The sequence below is a fragment of the Littorina saxatilis genome, linkage group LG10 (assembly GCF_037325665.1).
Source record: "Littorina saxatilis isolate snail1 linkage group LG10, US_GU_Lsax_2.0, whole genome shotgun sequence".
In the NCBI taxonomy this organism is placed as follows: Eukaryota; Metazoa; Mollusca; class Gastropoda; order Littorinimorpha; family Littorinidae; genus Littorina; species Littorina saxatilis.
Genome location: NC_090254.1, coordinates 49,291,676 through 49,303,652, shown reverse-complemented (window position 1 = coordinate 49,303,652; position 11,977 = coordinate 49,291,676). Strand labels below are relative to the sequence as shown.

The 11,977-nt window shown below is 38.5% G+C and overlaps 1 protein-coding gene and 2 long non-coding RNA genes across 4 annotated transcripts in view; 1 reads left to right on the top strand and 2 right to left on the bottom strand.

Annotated features, from left to right (window-relative positions):
* The window catches only part of LOC138978999 (uncharacterized), a 149,701-nt gene that overhangs the window by 60,220 nt on the left and 77,504 nt on the right, over positions 1-11,977 (bottom strand). The window lies entirely within an intron of this gene.
* LOC138978993 (uncharacterized) lies at positions 94-3,271 on the bottom strand. Its single transcript, XR_011459885.1, has 3 exons — positions 3,132-3,271; positions 2,355-2,447; positions 94-1,707 (listed from the first exon to the last, which is right to left on the bottom strand). It is a non-coding gene; the product is annotated as an uncharacterized lncRNA (long non-coding RNA).
* LOC138978995 (uncharacterized) lies at positions 3,407-11,231 on the top strand. The gene is made up of 5 exons (XR_011459886.1): positions 3,407-3,575; positions 3,859-4,020; positions 4,390-4,527; positions 8,687-8,851; positions 10,135-11,231. It is a non-coding gene; the product is annotated as an uncharacterized lncRNA (long non-coding RNA).

Sequence of the window (11,977 nt, the reverse complement as noted above, 5' to 3'; positions counted from 1 at the left end):
AACAAGCAAAAAAAAAATTTTTGAAAAAATTTTTTTTTGAAAAAATAAAAATTTAACAAAAATGAAATTGACATATTATATCAAAAACAAACGTTTCAAAAAAATGTATTTGTAAAAAAAAAAATAAAAAAAAATTACCATAATGTAACGTTAAATTAACGTTAGTTTTATGTTTTATGGCTAACGTTTATTTCATGTTTTATGGCTAACCTTAAATTAACGTTAGATTTAGGTTAGTTTGCTCATCAAGATAAACGTTAAATTAACGTTAACATTTAACGTTAATTCAACCAAAATAAAACCATAATATAACGTTAAATTAACGTTAATTTAACGTTTACCGCTAATATCAATTTGACCAAAATAAAAGTATAATACAATGGCTGTTTGAACGTATTTTTCACGTTGAGTGCAAACATTAAAAAGAACCCCCCAAAAAACATAATCAAACGAATCATAAGGAAAATAATTTTATTTAATTTTTTATTTTGCTTTTTAAATTTTTTTCTTATTTGAAGATGCATTTCCCATAGTCTTTTCTGTCTGCTGTTGTTGTAGTGTTATATATGTAGCTAAAACCATGTTAAAAAAAGACAAGCAAACACCAACATGTAAAGTCAAATCAAAGTTTGAAAAAGGTTTTTGGTGAGAACAGTTAACTTTGCAGCTAACGCTATATGATCTTGTTGTATTACTTAATCCGGAGAGCATGCAGGCTGTTGATTTTTTTATTTTTTTATCTCTGTCTCATTGCAAGGATGGTACTGGCCAGGTCTCATATTTTGAGCCAAAGACTGTACATGCTAACATAAAACAAAACAAGAAAAATAAATAAAACCATTAGAAACATGTTTTGACAATATGTTCTAAACATTTATTGATCATTCCCTGATATTTCCACAATATAAAAAATAAAACCATGATAAAAATGTCAAAAGTTGAATCAGTTCTTAAGTTTCTAGAAGTGAGTTTGGATATATATATATATACCACACTTTTAGGTTCTGTACCTAGAAATTTACCAATTCTATTCCATCTTTTGGGTTTAAAAAGTTCTTTGCAGATATATATATTATACATCCAAAATGATGCCACAAGAGACAAGGAAATATGAGGTTATTTGCAACACCACCAGCAGAGGAAGAAGTCGCTCACTTTGCAGCAGCAGATACAAAGAATTGTTGAATTTGAAGCAGGAGCAGACACAGAAGTTGTTGAATGTGTAGTATCTGCAGCAGACAAAGAAGTTGTTGAATTTACAGCAGACGATATATTTGTTAAATCTGCAGCAGCACACAAAGAACTCATTCACTTTGCAGCAGCTCCAGACAACAAGAATTGTTGAATTTTAAGCAGGAGCAGACACAGAAGTTGTTAAGTTTGCAGCAGGAGCAGCAGCAGACAAAAAAGTTGTTGAATTTGCTGCAGGCGATAAGCTTCTTAAATCTGCAGCAGCAGAAGCTGAAGAAGTCATTCACTTTGCAGAAGCACCAGTCAACAAGAATTGTTGAATTTTAAGCAGGAGCAGACACAGAAGTTGTTAAGTTTGCAGCAGCAACAGACAAAGAAGTTGTTGAATTTGCAGCAGACGATATATTTGTTAAATCTGCAGCAGTAGCCATGGAAAAAGTTGTTGATACAACCAGTGCAGACGATGACATGTCTGCAATAGGCGACTTTGAAGATCTGCTCCACATGCTATGACACCTGCAAAGACAAAGAATGCAACAATCTTAAAACATAAAGAATTCAGTGTTATTTGAGAACTTCAGTGTAAACACTATAATTATGTCTTCTTTGTTGGTGTTCTTTGCTGAACATAGAACTGAAGGTAAATAAGGTTTAAATTTGTCTTTGCATAATGCCAATATTGTTGAATTTACTTCTGTGAATTTGCTAACTTTGATAGCATCATTCTGTGTTTGAATGAAATGCTCTATGTCAATGCTGCCTGGCACGGACAACAGCCCTACCCACCCATCCACCCCCACCCCACATACACACACACAGAACACCTTCCCCAAAATGTTCCCCAGACTAAGACAATGGAATGTCAGTTGGACCTTGACTAAAAATATGTATAGGTAAAGATGTCCCAGCTACAACAAATTGTTCTGTCAGAAGACCTCCTACATGTCGAAATGATGTGATGGCCGACCAGCCAAGAATTACATGTATCAATGACCCTATGCTGAGGCCTGACAATAACACTGCCTTTTCTCAAATATGATTTTCTGTTATATAATAAATATGACTGCTGGAACATTCATCTTAGCGTTAAACAAGGATTTTACCTGCAAACACACACACACACACACACACACACAGTGACACACACAGTGACACACACTTACTTGGCCTCAACAGCCAGAATGTCGGGGTTGTACCTTGTAGTTTACATCCCTGTGAATGCTTTCTGTTCCATCCTCATGGTAATTCCTCCCACCCTGCAATGAAAGCATTGATGTGTGAATTGCATTAATTACAATAGTCTAAACACACTCAAATCTTTACTTGTTAATGAAGACAGAGAGATAGAGAGTGGGAATGGGGGGGGGGGGGGGGGGGGCGGGGGGGGGGGGGGAGGGAGAGAGCAGTTGTCAATCAAACCTTGTTTTAAGTGTCTTTGAATAGATCATTTTCGAAAATTACTCCCCATGCCTCTCCTGAGATCTCTTATTTACTGTACAGTAATGCATTTGACCTGAAGCTGTAAGATTGAACAGTAAGTGCCCTGGGTGCACATGTGTGGAAAGTATCAGATTGAGAGAGAGAGAGAGAAATTTTCAGATTGAGAGAGAAAGAGAGAGAGAGAGAGAGAGAGAGAGAGAGAGAGAGAGAGAGAGAGAGAGAGAGAGAGAGAGAGAGAGAGAGAGAGAGAGAGAGAGAGAGAGAGAGAGAGAGAGAGAGAGAGAGAGAGAGAGGGAGAGAGTAACAGACAGACAGAGACAGAAAGACACAGAGAGAGACTGAAACAGAGAAAGAAAGAGACAGAAGGCAGGAAAGAAAGAGAGAGAAATCCACCTTTCCAATCGTTATGCATGATATTGCTTTGATATTTGTGACTCGTATGAAAAATAAGTCAACAATCACAATGCCAACGGATCGTGAACTATGAATCACAACATTACCTGAATTTCTTCAGTGCTGAAAGTTCCATTTGCCATTCGCCTCAGCGTCACAAGATCTGTAGTGTGTATTCCTGATATGCTGAAGTGTAGCATGTTATCTTATACATGTATCAGCAGTCACACTGACTTTGAAGTTGCTAGCGTGTTAAAAACTGTTACAGAAACTTTTTTTAATTTCGATTCCAGTTCCACAGTGAAAAGTTTGAGACTGAGAGTAATGTCCCTTGGCGATCAAGGGAGGTCACTCAGAATTTTCGTTTCTAGTTATCAAAGGACGTAACGGCAAGTTGTGCTGTCTGCTGATGAGGAAGATTGGGAACTGGCACTGGCAGAACTTTGCAAGAGCACTATGATACACCAACAGAACCAGACTGGACAGTCCAATACTAAGACCGAAGGCGCAAGACATAACTGGACTGGTTTCAAGATTTTTACAAACTTTGAGTGAGTATTCGTATTGCCTATGGAACTTGGAAGATAGATTTGCTAATTATTGAGACTAGATCAGATGTATTTTTTATCTCTTGGAATACATGACTGATGAGACTAAAAAGTTTGCTTTGTTTCTTAGGTGTGTGTGTGTGTGTGTCACTGTGTGTGTGTCACCGTGTGTGTGTTTAGGTGTTTGCTGTTTTTCTTTATTGTTGTTGTTGCCTGAAATGGTGATTTTAACTAAGAATCCTTTTATGATTCTGTTGTGCATAATAAATAGCTTTTATTCTTTCAGATTTATACCACAAAAAAACTGTCTGCATTTGGTGGGGAGGTGCCTTAACTGGTCCAAAGAAAAGTGAGCTGATTGATGGCATGGCCGTTCATCGCATTTGGATGGGAAAAGGCAAAACCAATTTCCATTCTTCAACAAGCTGAAGGTTTGCATTGGAAAACAGTAAGTGGGTTTTTTAAATGAGTTTTCAATGTAACTGACAGAACGATTTGTTGTGTAATTATTATATAATCAGTTGTGTAATGCTTGCAAAACACACACACACACATGTACACACGCATCCCCCATCCCACCCCACCCCTTTCCACATGTATACATTACATACACATACAAACTCCAATTTGAACTGTACCTGTTTCAGTGGTGGACCTTTCTGGTGACCTGTAATTACTCAACTGTCTGTTGGAACATATTAGGGAAAATAATCTATCAATGTGCTTTTGTAAATTTGTTGGTTAAATCAGAATTACTTTCAATTCTGTTTCCAGTCCTTTGTGCAAATTCGTATTAATTGGACATTATTTCTTTCAGATGAAAAATATCCTGTCTACAATCGGAGAGAGAGAGGTGGCAATGGGAGGGGGCCACAGTCTGAAGGATGGCTGTACCAAAGCATGCAGTTGGAAGGGGACAACCCATCAAGGTTTACAATTATCAGCTTTGAAAACAGTGAGTACAATTTGGTACATGTATAATTATTGCTTGCAACAGACCCACAACCCACCCACCCCCCCACCCACACACACACACTCATATAAATTCATATATCAACCGTTTCTGTTTCAGTGATGGACTGGTATGATGAACTTTTCTGTCTTTAAGGCGAAGTGCGCCACTGAAATTTAGAGTGATGGGACTTAAACAGCCATTTTGAGTTGTTAGCAGTTTTGCACCTTTCAATCTGTCTACTTTCATGAAATGCATATGATTACACTATACAAATTCATCAAAGTCTCTAAAAACATATTTCTTTGCACCAACCCGGCGAATTTTTCTGTCTTTTCATTCACTCTTCCGATAAAAATTCCGATTTTCAACCCTTGACAACAGACATTTCTGCTCGCCCAACGCGGGAACGTCGTATACCGTTTGAACAGCAGTTCTCTCCCCTGTGTCATTCGGCGGTTATTTTCGGTTAAATATGGATTCTCCTGGGGAAACCCCCCTATTTTTCAAACAAGCAAACCACAGACACTTTCCATATAAGTGGGTATGACGTAAATACCTGGCCACGATTGGTCAGATAGGCTCGCGTGGCTTTTCGCGTTTTAAAAGTCGTCTGCTCACCGCGTTTAGTTTTCGACTAAGTTTGCTTAGAAAAATGGCACGTGTGAAAAGATCAACGCTCCGAAAAACACATCATAAAGGCAAGTGTACGAGAAGACAACAACTGAAGAGTTGCAGAGACAAGAGAACAACTAAAACACAATCGGTGACCAAGCGCACAAAATCTGGATCGACCGCTGTGGCATGCAGATCAAATTCTGCGTCAGGACTGAGAGTGTGTTCTTGGCGGTTTGACGCGAAAACAATTCAAGACGAACACATAGGCCTACACAGCAGCCACTGGTCAAAAGCGACAGGTCCAGAGGCTTCCCAAACAAGGAGATGTCTTGTTGATTTGGAAACCTTTGATGGTATTGACTTGTAAACGAACTTTGTTGTCCGCAATGTAAACAGCCAACGCTGTCACTATGCCCAGACTCAAAACAGGGACACGGCCTTGCAGTGTACGCGCATGTCTCTTGTTCAACGTGTGAGGAAGTTGTTCCAGGTACCGCTGGATACCTTGCTTCCAAAGAAAGCGGTCAAACGGATTATGGTCTCATCAGGCAAGCCGTTTATTCGTCCAGACTCCTTGATATGTGGGCTAGGTGCTCAACAATTTTACAAATTTTGTGAAAGTTTAGATTTGGTAGGCATGGATCACAAAACCTTCCAGAAGAAAGCTGATAAACTCTATCAACGACTTGATGTAGATCTACTGGAGGAGAAAGTATTCAGTGAGGCTGTCCGTCAGGTCAGACAGATACACGCAACGCACAATGGAATGACACTGTCTGATGATGATGTTCTTGATATCAGTGTAAGCTACGACGGATCATGGCTGACCAGGGGGCACTCGTCCCACATTGGAATAGGGTGTGCTGTAGTCTAGACGTGCTGACTGGAATTTGCTTTGACGCTCATGTTATGTGCAACTACTGTCATACGTTTGCCAGACAACTGGAAACAAACTTCTCCAGGAGAAACCCCTGGAGTATGCTGCCTGGCTGGTAAAACAACTGGACATCTTTGACAAGAATTTTGCAGGTGAGAGCGTAGATCTAAACAGTATGTGTGTATGGTGCGTTTGTGAAGACGTTTGTTGAAATGGGATGATAGTGTGTTGTGTTTGAATTTTACATAGATCTGTAAGTGTTTGTGAAAATGTGTGTCAGTGTTTTGTGTGCGCTGTCTATGTGAAGTGTACGTGTGTGTGTGTGTGTGTGTGTGTCTGTGTCTGTGTCTGTGTCTGTACGTGTGTGTATTTGTGTGTGTTTGGGTACTAATCACTGCATAGTAATACATGTACTGAACAAAAACAATGATAGCGTCTATGTTGGTAGATCTGTGGCTGATTTCCTTGTGTGTGTGTTTGTGTGTGTGTGTGTGTGTGTGTGTGTGTGCATGCATGTGTGCATGCATGTGTGTGTGTGTGTGTTTGGGTACTAATCCATGCATAGTAATACATGTACTGAACAAAAGCAATAATAGCGTCTATGTTGGTAGATACGTGGCTGATTGCCTTTTGTGTGTGTGTGTGTTTGTGTGTTTGCTATTCAGTGGCTGACTTTGACTGAAACGGTGGTTTTATTTTTAGGTTCCAGTGCCGGGCATCATGGAAGTCGAGGCGGCTCGGGTTCTGTGGGGCAGGTCAGTGTCGCAGCACAATCTGCGATACACAGTTATCCTGTCAGACGGTGACACAAAAACCTTCCAGAAACTTTCCAAAATAAAGCCTTATGGAGATCAAGTAACCATCGAAAAAGAAGAGTACATCAATCACGTTTCCAAGCGTCTTGTAACAGGGCTTCGCAACCTTGTGACAGACTGCCGCAAAAAAGGAATCACTTTGGGAAGGCGAGGGTATCATCAGCTGACTCTGAATACAATCAGGAAGTTGACGATATATTATAATCGGGCAATTAGGGGGGGGGGGGGGGGGTAAGACAGTTGCAGACATGAAACGGGCAGTGATGGCATCTCTGCGTCACGGCTTCTCAACAGATGACAAGCCACAGCATGACTTGTGCCCCCATGATGCCGCGTCATGGTCCTTCTACCAGCCCCCAGGACCACACGCAAAACTCGTCCATACACCTCTCAACTTCAAGAAGCTGAATCCTCCTCTAGAACCAGTTTACCAGAGACTGACGAAGATCAACTGCTTCAGAGATGTGTGTCAGGTAAAACCCAAAACTCTAATGAGGGTCTCCACAGCAGCGTTTGGGTTCGCTGCCCCAAGGACAAATTTGCATGCAAAAATCGCGTACGGTTTGCAGTCGTCACAGGGGCTAGGGAATTCAATTTTGAACCAGCGGCTGCTCTCAACACTGCACAGTTCTACGGCTTTACAACAGGCTGTAACATGAAAAGACTAAACAAGGCTAGAAGTGTAAAAGGGTTCTTGGCAGCCTCAGGTTCAAGAAAGATCAGTTAAACAAGAGACGCGACACTGTGCGTGCAGCTAAACTCAAAAGACAGGATGAGCTCATCAGACTAGAAGGGGGTGCAGCATATGCTGCTGGGCAGTTTTAGGTAAGCCTGTAGTTACCAGGTGTCTGTGAAAAATACCTGAACTATGTTAACATTGATTTGGGGTGAATGAAAGAGCTTTGAAATGTTCTCGGCCTTGTTTCTCTGTTCAGCGTTTTTGCATGACCTGCTCTCTAGGAAACTGTTTTTCTTCAATACAGCTGTTCAGAATGCAATGAAACTTAAGGGACATGCTTATCAGAGGACAACCTGTGGAATGACAACAGGAATTTTCTTTAAATTAATAAATAACTGTTCAGGCGGGTCATATTTACTAAAATTGTGCTGAAAAACATGATAATTCATCTAAAAAAAATATTTTATCAGAACTATTCATCCTAGAAAAAATCCCTGTTGTCATTCCACAACTATGGACTCCTACATCCTACATACAAAAAAACACATTCCTATGATTTAAGGGGAAGCTAAAAAACGTGTTCCTAGCAACCCATTTTGGCAGTTGGAGATTGCCGTTTCCATGGTAACGGACAGTGACGGTACTGAAAACGTTATCCGTTTTGAAATCGTATATGCCTTACCACTTCATAAGCATATAACATTAGCCTATGGTAGAAGTAAATACAAATTTAGATTTAAGTGGCTCCCTTTGCCTTAAGTTTAATAACATTTAGGAAAACATGTTGTCATTCTGTGCTTGTTTGTTTTTGTTTTTGTGATAAGGCCTAAAAAAAAAATAACCCGACCTACCCTATTTTTTGGGGCCGACCCTATAACTTTTTATTACATTTGTCAAAAAACAACCAAAAAACCCCAAATAAACGAGTGCAGAAAACGCAATGAAAGCGAAAGCGCCCGAGTCGCACACTTATTTCCCTGTCAACTAGGTTTAATTTGTACACGTTAGAAAAAAAACGTTTAAAAAAAAAGTGATTGCCTACCTTCCTACCCTATTTTATTTTGGCTATGTTACCGTAACCACACCTATTTTATTTTTTTTTGCCTAACTGAGAATCCTTGTTCTCATTCCTGTGCACATGACATGTATTTATATTGACTTTTATTCGCTCAGATAACAAACAAGTCTGCAATTGGTGGGAAGGTGTCTGGACTGGTGGGAAGAATGATGAGTTCATTGATGACAGATGATTGTACCAAAGTCCAAAGTCATTCAATCAGAAGGGGGAAAAACATCGAAGTTTCCATTGTCTGTGCTGAAAGTTCACACTGTTGACCAGTAAGTGAATTGTTTAACTCAGTGTCGTCTTTTTTACATTTAGTCAAGTTTTGACTAAATGTTTTAACGTAGAGGGGGGAATCGAGACGAGGGTCGTGGTGTATACATGTGCGTGTGTGTGTGTCTGTCTGTGTGTGTGTAGAGCGATTCAGACTAAACTACTGGACCGATCTTTATGAAATTTGACATGAGAGTTCCTGGGAATGATATCCCCATACGTTTTTTTCATTTTTTTGATAAATGTCTTTGATGACGTCATATCCGGCTTTTCGTGAAAGTTGAGGCGGCACTGTCACGCCCTCATTTTTCAACCAAATTGGTTGAAATTTTGGTCAAGTAATCTTCGACGAAGCCCGGACTTCGATATTGCATTTCAGCTTGGTGGCTTAAAAATTAATTAATGACTTTGGTCATTAAAAAACTGAAAATTGTAAAAAAAGAAATGTTTTTATAAAACGATCCAAATTTACGTTCATCTTATTCTCCAACATTTGCTGATTCCAAAAACATATAAATATGTTATATTTGGATTAAAAACAAGCTCTGAAAATTAAATATATATAACAATTAATATGAAAATTAAATTTTCGAAATCAATTTAAAAACACTTTCATCTTATTCCTTGTCGGTTCCTGATTCCAAAAACATATAGATATGATATGTTTGGATTAAAAACACGCTCAGAAAGTTAAAACGAAGAGAGGTAAAGAAAAGCGTGCTATCCTCCTCAGCGCAACTACTAAACCGCTCTTCTTGTCAATTTCACTGCCTTTGCCGTGAGCGGTGGACTGACGATGCTACGAGTATACGGTCTTGCTGCGTTGCGTTGCGTTCAGTTTCATTCTGTGAGTTCGACAGCTACTTGACTAAATGTATTTTCGCCTTACGCGACTTGTTTTTTCCTGTGGTGCTTAATTTCAATATCAGTTGTGTAATGCTTGCAACATACACACACACACACTCTCTCTCTCTCTTTCTCTCTTGTTACAAATTGGGCTGAGACTTTTGATTTTGCATATATGTGGACTTGCGCCTGTGTGTGTGTGTGTATGCGCGCCTGTGTGTGTGTGTGTCTGTGTGTATGTGTGTATACATGGGTGTGTTTCTTAGTACATGTATTGTATGTGTTTGTTACTGCTAATGTGTGTGTATGTGTGTTTGTAAGTGTATGTTTTTGTTAGTGTATGTGTCTATTAGTGTGTGTGTGTGTGTGGGTGTGTGTGTGTGATTTAGTTTGTAATCCCAGCCATTGACTAAGAACCATTTTTCCTTCTCTATCCCAGGTTGGTATCCTGCATAAGATTATGACCACTTCAAAGTCAGGGAGCTGGGCCTGGCCACATAGTTCAAACAGAAGTTGAACTCCCTCACCATTACCATCATCATATTCTGTGAGGTGGACTTCACCTACGACCAGAAGTTTGACCAGCGTCAAAGAGCGAGTGCAGGCAGCTGCTAGTGCTACAGGACATCATTGCGCGCCATCTCACTAACAAGATTCAACACCTTTGCTGACCCACAGCTTCTGAATGCTGTGTTTGCAAAGCAGCCCGGCATCAAGCCTTATTTACATGGGTGCCATCATTCAGGACTAACACCAACAGTTCATAAACAAATATTCACTGTGCACACACATGTTTGGCAAAGTGGTGCAGAAAACATGCAGTCTTGCTGCTTGTTAATTTTTATTCATCAATGATTGTTTTTCATCTAGCTACTCCACAAAATATGTTAATATCTTTTGTGATAGCAAAAATCTTAATGAAATGAAGCAGAGCGCTATTTTAAGATCTGAGAAACAAAGGGACGTAATTGCTCTGCTATATGACATGTACAACAAGAGTAAGTGAGATTATGTGGAAGCAATTTTCTTGGCACCTGTGAGAATAACACGCTTTGGAATGAACAAGAGACTTTACATCCTTGTCACACGTGTATGCATTAATAGCGCTTACATCCCTTTGTTTCTCATATTTTGTGCTACTGACTTGCTTGTATTACTGATTGTGCAAATACTTTGTATTGTTTTCATCTCTGATTTTGTCATTAACAGTGATCGCTGTCGATAATGAGTTTGCACAGCCCTATGGTATTTACCTTGATGAACCCATACCAACGCATTGTGATTGAAATTCTTAATTGCTGATCCTGTTATCGCCTTCTGATGATTTTTTTTATCAAGTTCAAACTAGTCAATGTAGCGTTGCTTCAATGAGATTAAGTCCACACATAATTTTTGTCTGCCCGATTGATAATACTATGCTGTGGTATTTTACTGAGACTGAAAAATGTGTTGTAATATTTTTTTAGTTCACATTTTCATGTTTTAGCAATTGAAGGAATTTAGTATGCATTGTTCAACATTTTAAAAGTGTTACTGTTATCACTTATTGAATTGGTAAAGACCTCAACAATTTAAATTTTAAATAAAATTTGTGATCTTGAATTTTCTGTGCATTAATTCAAATTTGTATTTGCAAATGTTATTTTAATGTTTTCAGGAGAACGTAAATTTAATGTTTGCATGTTAACGTTAATTTAACGTTTGCATGTGAACGTTAATTTAACGTTTGCATGTGAACGTTAATTTAACGTTTGCATGAGAACGTTTGATTATGGTTTTGTTTTGGTTAATTTTATGTTTGCATGCAAACGTTAAAAAAACGTTAAATAAACGTTAATAAAACGTTTTATTTTGGTTATTTTTATGTTAGCAAAAAACGTTAAAAAAACGTTAAATAAACGTTAATAAAACGTTTCTTTTTGGTTTTATTTTGGTTATTTTTACGTTAGCAATAAACGTTTAAAAAACGTTAAAATAACGTTAATCTAACCGTTATATTATGGTTTGATTTTGGTTTTATTTTGGTTATTTTTATGTTTGCAAAAACGTTAAATTAACGTTAATTTTAACGTTATATTATGGTTAGATTAACGTTAGATTAACGTTAGATTAACGTTAAATTAACGTTAAATGTTAACGTTAATTTAACGTTTTATCACATGAGCAAATTAACGTTTGATTAACGTTAGCGGTAAACGTTAAATTAACGTTTACCGCTAACGTTAATTTAACGTTAATTTAACGTTAGCATGCTAACTGGGTAGGCAAGCATGATACGTCAT